Genomic DNA, 18,412 nt, shown 5'->3' with positions numbered 1-18,412 from the left:
TATAGAGACTCAACTCAAATAATACTGAGAACTTTGGGAATGTGTACAAACAGAACAAGAAAAAGATAACTGAAATGGGTATTGTCTGAATAACACACAGCTGTACTCCAAAATCAGCAAAGTGGCATTTCCCATTTAATCAGAAGCATGCAGCGTGTAAAAGGAAACATGAGAAAGACTAATTGTTAAATAAAGTGAACAAGGAATAAAACAGGAAAAACTATAAATATAAAGATATAAATGATAAGACAGATTACCCTTACATCCATCAAATATCTCATACACTGTGGAAAAAATATTGTGTGCCATGAGACTAACAGATATCTGGGATATTAGGGCACCTCTGTTAATTCTGCACCTTAAATATTTTATTTATTTATTTATTTGAAAGGTTGTGTATGAGTTATTACACCAAAAAAACATTAAATACATACTCCCAAAATGTGATTTTGTCACATATTTTTCAGCATTTGCACCATTTGCAGCAATGTCCTCCTCCCTTCTACACTCTTAACTCTTGCACAGCACATTTTGTCTGCCCTATTTTGGCCTGAAAGAGCTTCTAATGGAAGATCTGTATTCAAAAGCTTGCCCAGAATTTCAGTTTCTGAGAAGTAGTGGAGCTCTAGTGGGGCTGTTATGCAAAAGAATTATCCTGAAAATCTGGGTTATCTAACTGAAATAAATATTTTTAATCATTGATAATGGACTGCAAATACCAGTGATATTTCACTGGCGTTCATGCTTTAGCGATACTTACTTGGCAGAATACTGTAAGAAGTACACTTATCCCCTACAGTTGCTTTCAAACTGAGAGCCTTTCTTCTTGGTGATATTTCTCCAAAGGAAGTTACACCAAGCCCCCAGAACTCTGAAAAATTTCTCTGGTGATTAAGATTACATCTCCTTAGCTCCATACCTCTACTGAGAATCTTCAGCCACACTGGAAGCCCTCTTTAGCATTTGTAATCCTAAAAGCATATATATGCTATCCCCTTATTGACCTCTCCTCTTCTAACTCATGTTAATTCCCAGAAAGAGAGAAAAGATACCTGAGGATGTATTTTTCTTCCAAGTGCTTTATTTCTGTTGGAAAACATAGTTTCACATTGTCTGATGATCCAACAGAAGTAGAAAAGATGGCATAATGCTGTCTGTAGAAATGTTTTGACACTCTACTGACAATTAAGAAAGAAATGCAATTTAGTAATCCAAAAAACTAGTGTTACACCATTGTACAAAATAAGCTAAAATTAAAATGGAATTGGTCTGCAAGCGACAACTGCTGAAACACTAAAACACCGAGTGAAACAACCTATGTTTACTGTTTACATTAATAAATTTCTTAAGTTCCTGGAAGGGCAAAAGATGTAAGTAGATCATTTCTAACAAAGACCACTACATTAATTTTCAGAGTGTGCGTGTGTAGTGACCATTCTACAGGTAAAAGCAGTTTGAGCGTCAGTAAGCTATCTCTCACACAGTGGCAAGAGTAGCTTGTGCAACTCATGGTGCTTTTCTGCTTGTTTAATCATCCTTGTTCGTTGCATCCAAGATGCAGAAATCCAAAATTAGTGCTAATAAAATGTATGGCACATTGAAATAGTTTCTTAATGATGGTATCTAGTGTAACAAATCTGTTGTAACATGCAGCATCTGTAATGTCTCAACCAAAACTGATGAAAAGCACAAATGAAATTATGTTCAACAGCATGTGACAAAGCTTGCCAACAATAAGGACTACACTGTGCCAACAGTAGAGTAGGACAACATTTACTGGTGACACTTAACTTCTTCAAAGGGTAGAAATGATTTTTTTTTTTACAACACAGTGGTGACATTTCCAGAGTGTATTATTCCTCTTTCCAAAGTTAACAATCTCATTATAAAACTGTACCAGGAGAAGTATTCTGAAAAACTATTACCAATGAGAGTACTTGAAAAAAAGGTACGCATTTACCATATATATGAGACAAAAGACAAGTCTAGAAGAAACTACCGACAGACAGGCAGAATGGATATGTCCTGAATATTTCAATGCAACTCTTGAATGGAAAACACTGGAACTCCACATTCTAATTTGATTTCTTGAGGGAACCTACAATGCCATCATTATGCAAAGATTTAACAATACATCTTTTGTGTTGGGGGCTGAAAGAGTAAAATATGATTTGAGTATGATAAGTTCTTACAGACAAAGCTGCTTATATGTTGTTTGCGTTTTCCGATCTGCAACTTAAAACAAGTGACCTGCATTATAGTCGCTATTCATGGAGTTTGTGAGGAATACTCTACCAAAATAAATTTTTTATCTTGCATTATGGAAATCTTGAAAAAAGCTCTTGCCAAAATACTAAAATATCTACAAATCACAGGAGTTTTTTCCCCTCCTTCCCTCACTATCACTTGGGGCACTTGGTTAGAAGCTACAGTGCTATCACCTGTAGTACTTTTCAGGATATAGGCCTGTGCAGACTTTTGGTGCTTACACAGCTGATTTTTCACTTGTAAGAAAGGCTAAAGACTAACAGATAAACAAGAACCACAAAGCTGAACTTTATATCCTGCACAGACACTCCTTCCTGATAACAGCCATGAGAAAACTGGAGGAGGAATATTTTGAGAAAGTAGCATAGTGGACCATTTTAAGTCATGGTGAATGGGCTTGAAGATTCTGAAAAACAGAAGCTCAAGCAAAGCTTAGACAAAAGTCTGATATGGAAGATGTGTTGATGAACAAGAATACTGATTACAGTTTAAAAACAAAATATTGTGATGATGTTAAGGTTTCTTGGGCACAGGACAGCGGATCTTCAGTGCCTGTACTAAAATGTAATGAGACTAGTGTGAAGGAAGAGTGTAAATCAATAAACTGGCTGGCTGATCACTGAAATAAAAGGGGATGAGCCAGTCACTTTGCAACACACTAAAATCTCCAGACTGAAAGCTTAGGCTAGAGTCCATCCATGTCATACAATTTTAGGAATTCGACAACACTTGTCTCATAATCAGGTAAAATAACGGGCAGATCTCCACCTACATTCACTTCTGCTCACTTGTCATAAAGTACAATGCACTCAGTTAAAATGTGGCACACACTGACTTGCACACCACAGGCTTCACAGACAGGGGTGTCCTCTTGCTTGAATAAAAAGCCATGTCCTAGGGGACGGCATCAAATGCAGAGGAAGATCAGAGCCATTTCATCTCGCTGGAGCATCCAGCATGAGGATTGCCGTGGCCAGATTGTTGGCTTCACCATCCATATATTTTTTCCCATCACTCAACCACTCCTCCTCTCATAACTGCAAACATCTGCATCCCACCACGGGAATGACAGCCATCAGGGAATGGCACATTCTCTAACATTATGGTCCTTGGCGGCTTTGTCAAGCTGGTCATTTCCCCAAATTTCCATGTTTCCTGGTACTCAACAGAATGACGCCTTCTCCCCCCACTGGTGGAGGCAATATAGTTGGTCAGAAATGAGCTGTACCAATTTCTCTACTGGGTACATGTGCTGCAATCACTGTAAGGCACTATGGGAATCAGGGTAGGTGAGAAATTGTTTGCCCTGGAGACACCTCATCTGCTCCAATGCCTTCAGGACCACACGGAGTTCTGCAGAAAATACAGTGTATAGATATGGTGAAGACAAATCCTGAAGGCACTGTTGGGGAATACAACTGAATAGCCAAAGGAGTCTGTTTGTTGTAAGTCATCTGTGTACACAACAGTAAAACCATTATGCCAATGTAAAATGGTACAAAACACACATGGAAATTTTGTTAAGTCTAAAAGAATTCTGGGCCTCTGTAGGTCTCCTCCAACCTCAGTATATAACTTGAAAAACAGCCACACCCATCTCTAAAGGACAATCCTTCTTGTGTATCCTATATGGTCTAGTTGCTAGATGTCAAGTATCAAAGAGCATTTCATTGGTAGCCAAGTAACAGTATGGTATGCAAGTGTCTAGGGCGTGGACAGGGTTTTGTAGGCCTGTTCCACCATGAGAAGTCATCACCTGATGTGAAACAGCAGCTCAACCTGCCTCAACATAGCAGCTCAGTATGGGGTTAGTTCAAAAAGCCACAGTGGTCGGCCTAAGTCCTTCATGGTGCACCACAACCAGCCACTTTAAATAAGATGTTCGTGCGCATCCATACGCTATGCACCCATAAAGAAGCAGAGATCACACAAAGGCCTTGTACAGCAGGGGCAGATAAGTCCAGACTGTTCCCCATGAATTGTAGCTAAGACACTTTAAAACATTGAGTGCACCTTATGAGGTCCCTGAGGTTTGGCAATTATTGAGTCAAATGTGAGGCCAGAAATCTCATCACATCTCTAAAACTAAGAATGGTGTCTCTCATCCTCAACTCAGGAAAGTTTAATAAAACAGAATGAAAGCAATTAAAAATACTTCTCAGTTGAGAATTCAAAACCCCCCTCTTCCCTGTCCATCCATCCAATTGAGTCAAAGACTCAGTTGCAACTCACGAACTGTTGCTGTAAGGCTTGAAGAGGAATGAAAGAGAGAGAAGTCATCAACAAATAAATAACAGTGGGGTGAGAGGAAGGACTGCTTACAGATGGGAAGATATCCTTGAAATCCCCATTCATGGAGCTGCAATAATATGCTACCAAGTAATAATTTAGGCCTTCTCAATGTCAAAAAATATACTCAAGAGGGGATGCCGGTGCAGGACAGCCTGTTTTACAGCTGCTTCTAGGAGGATCAGATTATCAAAGGTGAAGCGACACCTCCTAAACCCACAATGAAAGCAACTATGGAGCTCTCTGGATTCCAAGATCCAGACAAGACAGTGGTTGAGTATCTTTCAAGGTCTTTCATACACAACTAAAGACAGCAATACTAAGAGTATGATACCCACGCGGTCATGTTTGGACCTTTCCAAGTTTTACACTGAAGAGTCACAGAAAATGGTACACCTACCTTATATCATGTAGGATCCCCGTGAGCACGCAGAAGTGCCACAACACGACGTGGCATGGATTCGACTAATGTCTGAAGTATGAATATATGAAGATGGTATCTCTTCTTTCGCACATACCCAAAAGAACATATACCATTGGTGACCTTGCAACCCTTGAAGAATGAAATTACATGTCCAAAAGAACAAATATCACCTTCATATAGATAAGGCTAACTGGCCAATGATCTTCTTCAGTGCAGATGCACTCACATTACTCAAATTCTTATGGAAATCGGTAGATTGACTGCCGCAAGTAATGAGTATAGTGGTCAGGGGAACTACAAATGTAGTGTGTGGGCAGTAAGTTGGAAATGTGCGTCTCACAGGGAGCATGCCACAGGTAAGTCCCTGCTGTCACACTATCCTCTGTGTCCTCGATGGCTCAGTTGGATAGAGCATCTGCCATGCAAGCAGGAGATGCCGGGTTCAAGTCCCGGTCAGGGCACACATTTTCATCTGTCCTTGTTGATATTTGCCAACAGCTGTAAGCAGCCAATGGTCTGGATTTCATTGTTATTTCAATGTCTGAAGCAGTGACAGAGGGAATTGACACCACGAATCCTGCAGGGCTGTCAATAAATCCATTCAAGTACAAGGGGGTGAAGATCTCTTCTGAACAGCATGTTGCAAGGTATTCCAGATATGCTCAATAATGTACTCGTCCGGGGAGTTTGGTAGCCAGCAGAAGTGTTTAAACTCAGAAGAGTGTTCCTGGAGCCACTCTGTAGCAATTCTGGATGTGTGGGATATCGCATTGTCCTGCTGGAATTGCCCAAATGTCAGAATGCAGAAAGGACATGAATGGATGCAGATAACCAGACAGGAAGCTTACGTACATGTCATCTGTCAAGAGTCATATCTAGATGTATCAGGGGGCCCATATCACTCCAGCTGCACACGCCCCACACCATTACAGAACCTCCAACAGCTTCAAAAGTCCCCTGCTGACATGCAGGGTCACGGATTCATGAAGTTGTCTCCATATACGTACATGTCCGTCCACTACATACAATATGAAACGAGACTCGTCTGACCAGGCAACATGTTTCCAGTTACCAACAGCCGAATGTTGGTGTTGATGGACAAGTGGACCTTCAGCTTTCAAAACCCATATTGATGATGTTTCATTGAATGGTTCGCACGTTGACACTTGTTGATTGCCCAGCACTGAAATCTGCAGCAACTTGAGGAAGAGTTGCACTTCTGTCTTGTTAAACAATTCTCTTCAGTCATCATTGGTTGCGTTCTTGCAGGATCTTTTTCTCGTCACAGTGATGTCAGAGATTAGATGTTTTACCTGATCCCTTATATTCACAGTACACTCGTGAAATGGTCGTACAGGAAAATCCCCCATTTCATTGGTACCTCGGAGATGCTGTGTCTCCCGCTCATGTGCCAACTATAAAAATACGTTCAAACTCACTTAAATATTGATAACCTGCCACTGTAGCACCAGTAACCAATCTAACAACTGTGCCAGACACTTGTTTTATGTAGGTGTTGCCGACCACAGCACCGTATTCTGCCTATTTACATATCTCTCTTTTGAATATGCATGCCTACACCAGTTTCTTTGATGCTTCAGTGTAAAAGTACAGTTAAAACAGCCCCTTGCAATGAGCCATGAAAGTGATCTGACAAAAAGTGAGCTTAAAATGGGTGAGGAAATTTCTTGGCTCCACCCTGTGAGGTGCCAAACATACTATAATGGACACTTTCAGAGCCAGGTGATTTATCACGAACTGCAGCCAAAGCAAAATTCAGCTCTCCCGTGGAGAAGGGGCAGTTGTATTCATCATCACTGGTGGAACTGAAGTCTCCTAAATTCCCATCTCAGTAGCCACACTGTAATGCCAAAATCTGAATCCTGACTAGCGGTGGTGGCAAAGTCTCTCTTGGAAATCCTTTGGGTGGCCTCCCATACATCTCTTCTTGCTCTTCATAAGACTTTGGTGAAATTTCACCCTCACTAACCGAAAGGCTGCGAAATTCTCTCCAGTTTGCCGACACTACACAGAGTTACTCCTCACCTGAGTAATGTGATCCACCCATTACTGGATGCTGTAACAGTGTTCAAACACAGCAGGTTGGCTGTAAAGTGTCCAGTCTGCCAATCAAAGCATCCATCATGGCAGCTGTTGTTTGGGCATCATTTGTCTAGTAGGTGAATCGAGACTGGAAAGTGTCACATGAATTGCAAGTCATCGACTACTTCCCGGTGAACAGAGAGAGAGAGAGAGAGAGAGAGAGAGAGAGAGAGAGAGTGTGTGTGTGTGTGTGTGTGTGAGAGAGAGAGAGGGGGGGGGGGGAGAGAGAGAGAGAGAGAGAGAGAGAGAGAGAGAGAGAGAGAGAGAGAGAGAGAGAGAGTGGGGGGGGCGGGGCTGGAGAGCATACAAAAGAATTGTGCTCCTCCCCGTGTTCAAGAAACATGTACATGTGAAAGCTGTCAGTTGCTCTACCCTAGGGCAGATGGTTGCAAAGCCACAAAGCACATAATGAACATTAAAATCACCACACATAATGAACATTAAAATCACCACACAGAATGAAGGGGTTTGGGAGCTGAATAAGTAGATCACAGAGAGCCTAGCTTCGTCTAGAATCTCGCTTGGTGGTAGGTGGACTGAACATATCGTCAACTGATGATGCACCTGCCCCAATACAGTAACTGCTAACAGGGAGAAGTAAGGAGTGGTAGGTGTTGTTTGTAAAAATAGCCATGCCCTTTTTAGCTCTCTCTCCACTAAGGTTGTTCTTTTTGTGGAGGATGTAGCCTTGTAGCTCAGGGATGTCAGAGAATTTCAAATGTGTCTCTTGAAAAGAGATACACATTGTAAATTGAAGGGGGATGACAGCTATCAGCTGCAGTAGGACATTAAGCAGAATTAGTGGTGACAAGTGAAAATGTGTACAGCTTTATGTCCTGCTGCAGCCGATGGCAGTCATTTCCCCCTCAATTTACATATAGTATTTCGCAGCTGTTGGATCTGCATGGTACCTGTTCTTTCGGAGGAAAAGACATCATGCACTCAAGATACACATTGATCTACCCCAATTTAACACATGTTGTTCCTCCGACTGTGTCCTGAAGACATTCACATTCCACTGCAGTATGGAAGCTACCTTAATAGTTAGGTTCTGCCACCATTACTCTTGTGGTGAGTGGGCTTGGCTGTTGGACTAGTGATACAGGCTTGTAGATACATTTACACCTACAGTTGGTGGTGGGCTGATCAGCTGCCAAGGTATGGATGTCAACACTAATTTTCCACATGGGCTGTTTCAACAATGAGGCAAAAGACTGCATGCAAGTGGCTGGCTAAGAGGCCTTAAAAATATTTTTGTATCAAGAGTATGAGAGACATTGTGTCGCTCTAATCTACTACATTTTCTTCCCTTCTGCAAAAACAGGAGTTTTGCAAAGACATTATAATTCTGTCAAAGACAGCAAATGATTTGGAAGAGTAGTTGACACAATGGACAGTGTCTTGAAAAGATCATATAAGACAAACGGCATCAAAAACAAAACAAGGGTAATGGAATATGTTCAAATTAAATTAGGTGGTGCTAGGGAATCAGATTAGGAAATGAGACACTGAAAGTAGTGGATGATCTTTGCTATTTGTGCAGTAAAATAACTGATGATGGCTGAGGTAGAGTGGATACAAAATGAAGACTGGCAATGGCAAGAAACGCATTTCTGACGGAGAGTAATGTGTTATCACCAAATATTGATTTAAATGTTATGAAGTTTTTTTTCTGAATGTATTTGTCTGTGTTGTAGTCTTGTGTGGAAGTGAAACAGGGATAATTAACATGTCAAATGAGAAGAGAAGTTTTTAAAATGTGGTGCTACAGAAGAAGGCCGAAGATTAGATGGATAGATCATGTAACTAATGTGTTGAACAGAACTGGGAAGAAAGGAAATTTGTGGTGCAACTTGACTAACAGGCGGGACTGATCGATAGAACACATTCTAAAACACCAAGGGATCACCAATTTGGCGTCGGAGGGAAGTTGTTGGTTGGTTAGGTTAGGTTGCTTGGTTTAAAAGAGGGGGAAATGGACCAAACTACGAGGTCATTGGTCCCTTGTTCCTAATAAAACAATGCCACAACTGTGAGAATAAAACAGACAAGACATATAACACAGAATGGGAAGAAATGAAAGACCACAAGAACGAAGGAAAGGCAACGAACACTAAACAGAACGAAAGAGGATAAGAAAACCACAGATTTGCAAGAAACAGTTAGAAGAGAGTAAAACAAGGAAGCATATACAGTGGTTGGCCGACCATGAAAATAAAAAGGAAAATCCAGCCACCATGCAACACATTAAAACCTCCACCCTAAAAGCACTAGGGTGAAGGACACAGAGGGACAAAGAACACGTGCTAAAACTCAGATCGAATGATAAAACCCACCCTCACGGATACAATGTAAAACCAAATCAGCCAATGAGGTGTTGTCTGCTAAAATCAATGGTAAAGAGTCCAGCAACCGAAGATGAAGCCGCAGGGCAGCCGAAGGACAGAGCAGAAGAATGACACTGAGGTGGGTTTTTACAGCACATTAGATAGCCATGGATTGCCCAGGCACGGTCAATGGGGAGCTAGCAGACAACCACGGAGTCCCTGCGAGAGGCCCTCATCGAGGACTTCCAAACATTCACTGTCCTCTTAATGGCCTGCTGTTTGTTGTGCGTACTGTGAGTTTCCCATTCCGTCTCCTAAAGCTGAAAAACCCTGCAACGTAATAATGAATGCAGGTCAGTTGCAGGGATGCTGATCTCCAGCAGTGGTTTCCATGTAGCCTGTTTGGCCAGTCTGTCAGCAAGTTTATTTCCTGGGATTCCGACGTGACCAGGTGACCAGACGAACACCACTGAACGACTGGGCTGTTCCCGGGGCATAGATGGACTCCTGGATGGATGCTAACAAAGGATGATGAGAGCAGCACAGGCCAATAATTTTCAGGCTGCTCAAGGAGTCAGTACATAAAAGAAAAGACTCCCCAGGGCACGAACAGAGATACTGAAGTGCACGAAAAATGGCCACCAGCTCTGCAATGAATACACTGCAGCCATCAGGTGAGGAATGCTGTTCAATGTGGCCGCCGTGAACACAGGCAAAGCCAATGCGACCATCAGCCATCAATGTAAACCACTTCAGAGTCCCGGAACACGTCAAGAATCGAGATGAAGTGACAGTGGAGGACCGCAGGGTTAACGGAGTCCTCAGGGCCACATGAAAGGTCCAGACGAAGCTGCGGCCAAGGCATACACCATGGAGGTGAACGTGAACGGACTGGAAATAGAGGTGGTCAAGGGGAGGACTCCAGTTCGAAGAGAAAGGACCGCACACGAACTGCAATCGTTAACCCTGACCCGGGCCACCAATGCGGGAGATGGACTGCTGCGGGCAGTAAAAGGAGACGGTAATTCGGATGCTCAGGAGAGCTGCGAATGTGAGCTGCGTAACTGGTGAGCAGTTGTGCACATCTGATCTGCAATGGAGGGACCCCAGCCTCCACCAGTAACACTGGTCACCAGACTCGTCCTAAAAGCTCCAGTCACTAGTTGAACCCCAAAGTGGTGTGCAGGGTTGAGTACATGCAATGCTGCGGGCACTGATGAACCATAAACCACACTCCCATAGTCAATTCGGGATTGGACAAGGGCTCTGTAGAGCCACGGCAGTGTAGAGCGATCTGAACCCCAATTGGTGTTGCTCAGGCAACGGAGGGCATTGAGGTGCTGCCAGCACTTCTCCTCAAGCTGACGAAGATGAGGAAGCCAAGTCAGTCGAGCGTCGAAAACCAGTCCTAAGAATTGGTATGTCTCCACTACAGTGAATGCATAGTCATAAAGGTAAAGTTCTGGGTCCGGATGAACGTTACAATGCCGACAGAAGCGCATGACACACGACTTTGCGGATGGAAACTGGAAGCCGTGGGCTAGAGCCCATGACTGCGCCTTGTGGATGGCTCCCTGTAGGCGACGCTCAGCAGCACCAGTACGAAATGCAGAAGTCGTCTACATATAGAGAAGGTGAGACAGAGGGCCTGACAGCTGCTGCTAGATCGTTAATGGCTACTAAAAATAGAGAGACACTCAATAAAGAGTCCTGTAGGACACCATTCTCCTGGATATGGATGGAGCTATGGGAGGCACCAACTTGGACAAGGAAAGTAGAAGCGACAGGAAGTTTTGTTTAAAAATTGGGAGCAGGTCCCGGAGACCACACTCTTACAATGTGGCAAGGATATGATGTCGCCAGGTCGTGTTGTAGGCGTTACGTAAGTAAGAAAAATCAGCAACCAGGTGTTGCCACCTGGTAAAGGCTGTTCGGATGGCAGACTCAAGAGACACAAGATTATTAGTGGTAGAGTGACCCTGCTGGAAGCCGCCCTGACATGGAGCCAGTAGGCCATGTCGCTAAGGACCCAAGCCAACTGCCAACACATCATACATTCCAGCATCTTACAAAGAATGTTGGTGAGGCTGATAACTATCCACATCAAGAGGGTTTTTACCGGGTTTGAGCACCGGAATGGTGGTGCTCTCCCGCCATTGTGAATCGCATCTGATCTGCTTGAAGATGACAGGGAGATGTTGCTTGTAGTCAGATGACAGACATTTAATCATCTGGCTGCGGATCCAATCTGGCTCAGGAGCTGTGTTAGGGCAATGTGCAAGGACACTGAGGAGCTCCTACTCTGTAAATGGGGCGTTATAGAATTCACTGTGACATTTAGTGAATGAGAGGACATTCCCTTCCAGCTGCTGTTTGAGAGTGCGAAAGGCTGGGGGTAATTCTCCGTCGCACAAACTCGAGCAAAGTTCTCAGCAATCATGTTTGCGTCAGTAACACCTGTTGGGGTCAGGTACCCGAAAAGACGTTTGATCTTTCCCCAGACTTGGGAAGGTGACGTATCTCTGCCAACACTCCTGCTTCCATTGTTTGATAAGTTGGCGAATGAAGGGACGGAACTGTTTAAAGGTTATGAGTGGTCCAGGGAAGGGTGCTGCTTATGCCGCTGTAGAGCTTGCCGACACTCCTTAATTGCTTCAGCAATTCCGGTGACCACCAAGGGACTGCCTTACGCCTCGGGCATCCTAAAGAGTGAGGGATTGCATTTTCTGTGGCAGGAACAATTGTTGTAGTCATCTGCTCCACCATCACATCGATGTTACCGTGTGGGGGAGATTCAAAGGTGACAGCAGACGTGAAAGTTTCCCAGTCCATCTTGTTTAAAGCCCGTCTGGGCAGGCGTCCGTGGGCCTGATGCTGGGGCAGTGACAAAAAGATGGGAAAGTGGTCACTACCACACAGGTCATCATATGCTCTCCAGTGGATAGATGGGAGAAGTCCTGGGCTACAAACTGATAAATCAGTAGATGAGTAACTACCATGAGTCACAGTGAAATGTGTGGCGGTCCCAGTATTTAAGAGGCGCAGAGGTCGAACTGAGACAGTAAAGTTTCGACATCTCTGCCTCTGGCAGTAAGCACAGTGCAACCCCACGAGGGGTTATGGGCGTTAAAATCTCTCAAAAGTAAGAAAGGTTTAGGGAGCTGATCAATTAGTGCAGCTAATACATTCAGGGGTAGTGCACCATCTGGAGGAAGGTATACATTGCAGACAGTTATTTCCTGAATCGTCCTTATTCTGACAGCCACAGCTTCAAGAGGGGTCTGAAGGGGCACAAGTTCACTACAGACTGTGTTTAGGACATAAACATAAACTCCACCTGACACTCGATTATAGTCGCTACGGTTCCTGTAATATCTCTTATAGACGCGGAGGGCAGGAGTCCGCATTGCCGGTAACCAGGTTTCCTGGAGGGCAAACCAGATAGCAGTTACACCTGCTATCTGAAGCTGTGTGAAGCTTAACAGTTGCTGTAGCTCAGCCAGGCAGTGGAAAAAACCGCCACAATTCCGCTGGAGGATGAAGTCATCATGAGACTGGGAAGGCTTGGAACATTCAATGAGGTAGTTTACGCCTTAGAATCGACTGCTGCCACCGACTTATTGCCTGAACAGTCTACATCCATTATGTCTGAGGGTCTGGAGAAATCTAGGTCCTCAACAGACGCGAAAATCTCCAACCCATCCTCAAACACAGAGCTTGTAGTTAGCCATGGTGTGGGTGCCGCCACAATTTCCCTGGTATTAGGGATTTTCTTTTTGGATTTCTCTCGCTGCTCCTTGGGTTTCCCTGGCTGGGAGGACTTCACTGACTCATTCTCTGGGACTGAGGATGAGTGTGAAGCCCTATGACCAGCTGTTTTTGCGCTCTTTAGCCACTGGCGGGTGTCATCTTTCCCACTAGCAGAAACCTGGGAAGGGAGTGACCCAAGGGACCCCTTCCTAGCGAGAGAAGCTGAAGAAGACTTACGCTTCTCCGGCTTAGAAGTGAGGACAGAGGTCCTCGATCGTTGGGGGCGCAGGGGAGGGGGGATTACTTTGCTCCTGAAGTAGGTGCTGCAGGAGCAATAGGGACGGAAATGCCTCCCCACCACCACCATCAAGGGGGCAGGTGTAGTCTTCCGTCTCTGAGAGGTGAATGGGGTTGACAGAGCTGATGGTGCCATAACTGTTGTAACGGTGGCGTAAGGCGACGTCATATGCACAGATGCAGGCGTTCAAATTTTCTCTTAGCCTCAGTGTAGGTCAGTTGGTCCAGGGCCTTGTACTCCATGATTTTCCTTTGTTTCTGGATAATCCTGCAGTCTGGCAAGCAAGATGATTGGTGCTTCCGCAGTTGACACAGGTGGGAGGCGGGCCACACGGAGTATTGGGATGTGATGGGCGTTCACAATCTCGACATGTGATGCTGGAAGTACAGTGGAAAGACATATAGCCGAACTTCCAGAAGTTAGAGCACCACATCAGGGGAGGGATATAGGTCTTCACATCACAGCGGTAGACCATCACCTTCACATTCTCATGCACTGTATCACCCTCGAAGGCCAAGATGAAGGCACCAGTGGCAACCTGATAATCCCTCGGACCCCAGTGGACACACCAGACAAAACGTACACCTCACTGCTCTAAAATGGAGCACAGCTCATCGTCAGACTGCTAAAGAAGGTCCCTGTGAAATATGATGCCACAGACCATATTTAAGCTGTTAAGGGGTGTGATGGTTACAGATACATCCCCCAGCTTGTCACATGCGAGTAACACCTATGACAGGGCAGAGGATGCTGTTTTGATCAAGACCGACCTAGATCTCATTTTGTAAAAGCCCTCCACCACCCCAAACTTGTCCTCTGAATGCTCAACAAAAAACTGAGGCTTCATCGTCATGAAAGATTCCCCATTAGTTCTCGAACACACAGGGTACCAGGGCAAATAAGATCAGCTGCAATTCTTAGCCTGACATTCCTCCCATGGTGTGGCCAGGGAGGGGAATGATTTGGGGTCACACTTTTGCGTACTGAATTGAGCTCGTGAACATTTGGAGACTGCTGGTGTTTCACCACCAGCAAGAGATGATGGACTATGCTTCATCACGTGTCACGGGCCCTGATGCCAGCCACTCCAACTGAGGGCTCTCCTCACGGGCACCACCCAGCTGCAGCAAAGGCCGTTGCCGGGAGTCCCAATGCCCCAGGGGGATGGGCATCTACCCTTTGCACATGCATCAGCAGAGCCATCCCTGTGTGGTCAGGGGGCTACAGCCAACAGGTTATGTGGCCGTCCCACCACAATGGACTGGCTATTGTGCTCAATATCATGTGCAAATATGTCCGTGGTCATTGTCGATGCGGAAAGTGACACTGCATTTTGACGCAGAAAGCGACACTGCCTAGAGCGTGGTGGAAAACACACCCAGGAAGATGTCCGCACCCAAGAGATGGAGAGTGGGTGGGACTGCAATCCGACGACGAGAAAGTGGGCTAAAGATCTCAATGCACCATGTAAGGCACCCTTCCCCAATTGGCTCGCTCTGCGGGAAAATTTTGAAGAATGGAGGTCAAATCTTACAGGGGACCATCACATAAAGGCCGAAACATATGAAACTCCTTTTAGTCAGCTCTTACGACAGGCAGGAATACCTCAGGCATACTCTTACCCACAGTGGGAGAGGGAAGTTTTGTGTGTGTGTGTGTGTGTGTGTGTGTGTGTGTGTGTGTGTGTGTGTGGAGGGGGTCAAAAACTGTAGAGCGAGGCCCAGAGATGATTACAGTAAACATGTTCAAAAGGATGAAAGGAGGTAGGTTGCAGTAGTTATTCAGAAACAAAGTGGCTTTCACAGGACAGAGCACCATGGAGAGCTGCAACAAACCTGTCTTCAAATCAATAGCAACAACAAAAACAACACTGAAGGCTACTGCTGCAGTCACCACAGATGCCTACTGCACAAGAGTGTTTACCAGCAAGTACCACAGTTGACAACAAAGACGAAGATGTGACCACTGTCCATCAGAGGGCATCAGCCAACAGCAGAGGAAGAGGGCGCAACAAACTATTACCTGGCAGTCAAGTGTGTGCAAATAGTCCCGGAAATATCCTTCCACCCTGGGCTAGATAAGCCGGCGCCCTGCTGCTCAGTGGGTAGTTCTCGACTTGCTGAGTGTGGAGAAGATCAGCCGGTTCTGCAGTATGCCACCTCGACCGTCCTCTCTTCCACAACGATTACGATATGTCATAATGTCATGCTAGCTACCAGCTGCTAAGCGAATTCGACATGGAACAGTTGTACGGGTATCGGGTTGAAGGGAAATCTGATTGGAGGAATTAGTTGTTTTTAGCTTGATCCACAGAAGGGATCCTTATTGTTTTGTTGGTTTTTGAAGAGTGTGTTATGGTTGGTGGTTTATTGTAGTTTCCTTAACAAATAAGTTGGGAAATGAGTTGGTTCTTGCTCTGTAGATTTAGCAGCTACTACATGGCCCAGTCACAATGAAATGCCACACACAGCTCAAGCGTACATGCTTAGTTCAAAGAGTACCAAAATGAGTTTACCATACTCCCCTGTGCACCAAATTCACCCGATTTAAACCTAATAGAGAATTTATGGGACCGCCTTTATCGGGCTGTTTGCTTCATGGATCCTCAAACGAAAAACATAGTGCACCAGGCCACAGCACTGGAGTCAGCACGGCTCCACATCCCTGTTGGTACCTCCCAGAATCTCACTGACACTCTTCCTACACGTCTCGCAGTAATGCGCACTGGAAAAGGTGGTTATTCAAGTTTTTGACAGGTGCTCACGCTAATGTGATAGTATAGTGTGTTAAGACTCCAGTGCCACATCAGCAGCTATTTGATTTTCACTAAGATCTTCTGTGGAAGTGCCTGGCAGAGCTCAGGCTACACCTGAAGGGGTTGATGAGTTTTCTGATACTTTGTTACTACATTTGCCGATAATTTTTCTGCCAATCGATGTTTCAGGACACTTGTTTACCATCCACTGGACACTCTGCATGACCTTCTTGGTAATTTCCAGGATCACTAGCGAACAATATATATCGAGCGCGCATCTGTCAAGGCACGAGATATCAATTTTGTTTACGGCTTTGTCGACTACAGAATATCACAGTGGTGAACCTTGTCAGCAGCATTCTAGAGATGAGTGAAGCCAGTGCAGTGTCAACTTTCACTACTTTTGCCTAGTCTGAGGTAATTCTGAGACTGTATACTGTGAAAAGTGGTTTACACTTCATTTATTCTCAGATCATGATTTTAGGAATTGTATGGATAATCACGGGGATATATGTGTCAAGCTTGGTAAACAATACAGCTAGTGTGTACCTTGTCTATGTCAAAACAGGATTGCTCCCAGCTGCATACACAAATTGCAGAATTGTCGACGATGAAGATCTGGATCACAAGTAAGGTTAATCAGAGAACTGACTGTTTCTATGGTACATCTTTTTGTCATTTTTGTTGTCAAAGATTTAAACAAAATCAGTGTCTGATGCCATGACATTTGTGTGCTCAGTAGATGTCATTCACAAGTAATTTTGGAAATTACCCTTCTTATGGGTTGTAACAATGCAATCTTGAATTTTAATTCACTTTTTACAAATTATTTCTACACACTACTTCACGGAACACATACTCTGCAGTTTGAGTAAACAAGCCACTTTCATGAAACTAATTAATAATGACTGGCTGAAATAAAAGTATCTCTGACTGGCTCTTCACAGTAAGAAACGTTCACCAATTACTCGTAATAATAATAATAATAATAATAATAATAATAATAATAATAATAATAATAATAATGACCGCAATTAGCTGCTGTTCTTGACATTTGTTTGAGTAAGCAATAATCAAACTTGACAAGAATGCCAAATATTGCTCTGTGAAAAACATAAAAAAGAGACAGATAGGCTGGCCAATACTTACCTTAACACAGTATAGCCGACAGCCATACAAAACTAATGAAAAAAATAAATAAAACTTAGCAAAATAACGAAATTATGTGTAAAAATAAATGCATGAGTAAAGCACCAAAATCGAGACTGGACCTGAGGTTAACATAGGTTGAGTACAGCAGGTTGGCAGGATACAACGTTGTGTTGGAGTGCAAGTTCCTATCTGCGCAGTTCTGAGGAACTGGTGGTGGGTGGGAGCATCCAAATGGCTAGTATGGTGTAGCAGGCACCTACACCTTTGGAATGATACTAGAGGACATGCTCCACCACTGGATATTGGGCATCCCATGGGTGGAAGGTTTGTCTGTGCTCATTCATGCACTCAGCCAGTATGACGGTTGTCGAACCAATATAGAAGGCCATGCAGTGAAAACATGTCAGCTGATAAATGAAAAATGTTGTTTCACTTGTGGCCCTGTCTTGAATGATGTACGTTTTGCCAATGATGGAGGTGAGTAGGTTGTTGTGAGCAGATGAATGGGGCAGATTTAGCAGCAGGGTTGGTCATATGGGTACAAACTTTAAGGTATGGGAAGGTAGTTTGGTAATGTCAAAGGGTTTGACAAAGATGACGTGGAGGTTAGGACGATGAAAAGCCCTCTGGGTGGTGTGAGGAGGATACTGTGGAAGAATGAGCTCCCAAGTAGTCCATTTCTTCCCTTCCAACAACACTATTCCTACCTCCAGGCAACACAGAAGCACCCTATTTGTTACCCAACATTATTCTGGCCTTGAATGCCTTAACAGATTACTCCACCAGGGCTACAGTTTTATCAAGTGGAGCCCTGAAATAAGATCATGCCTCAACAACATCCTCCAACCATCCACAACATCCTCGTAAAATCCCTGAACATTCACATACCAACCTCCCCTACCCCTGTAACTGACCCTGCTGCAAAACCTGCCCCATGTATCCCTCCCACCAAACCACTTACTCCAGCATCACCAACGATAAAATGTACAACCACCAAGGCAGGGCCCCATGTAAAACAACATACTGCATTTGGCAGATGACATGTG

General features: G+C 44.3%; 1 protein-coding gene and 1 non-coding gene across 2 annotated transcripts in view; one reads left to right on the top strand and one right to left on the bottom strand.

The window, feature by feature from the left end:
* Positions 1–18,412, bottom strand: part of LOC126336771 (ATP-dependent RNA helicase DDX54) — a 128,738-nt gene that overhangs the window by 98,414 nt on the left and 11,912 nt on the right. The window lies entirely within an intron of this gene.
* Trnaa-ugc (transfer RNA alanine (anticodon UGC)) lies at positions 5,368–5,442 on the top strand. The gene has a single exon. It is a non-coding gene; the product is annotated as a tRNA-Ala (tRNA).

The sequence above is a fragment of the Schistocerca gregaria genome, chromosome 2, assembly GCF_023897955.1.
Source record: "Schistocerca gregaria isolate iqSchGreg1 chromosome 2, iqSchGreg1.2, whole genome shotgun sequence".
Lineage (NCBI taxonomy): Eukaryota > Metazoa > Arthropoda > Insecta > Orthoptera > Acrididae > Schistocerca > Schistocerca gregaria.
Note: the sequence above shows the minus strand (reverse complement) of the source record. Positions and strands in the feature narration are given on the sequence as shown.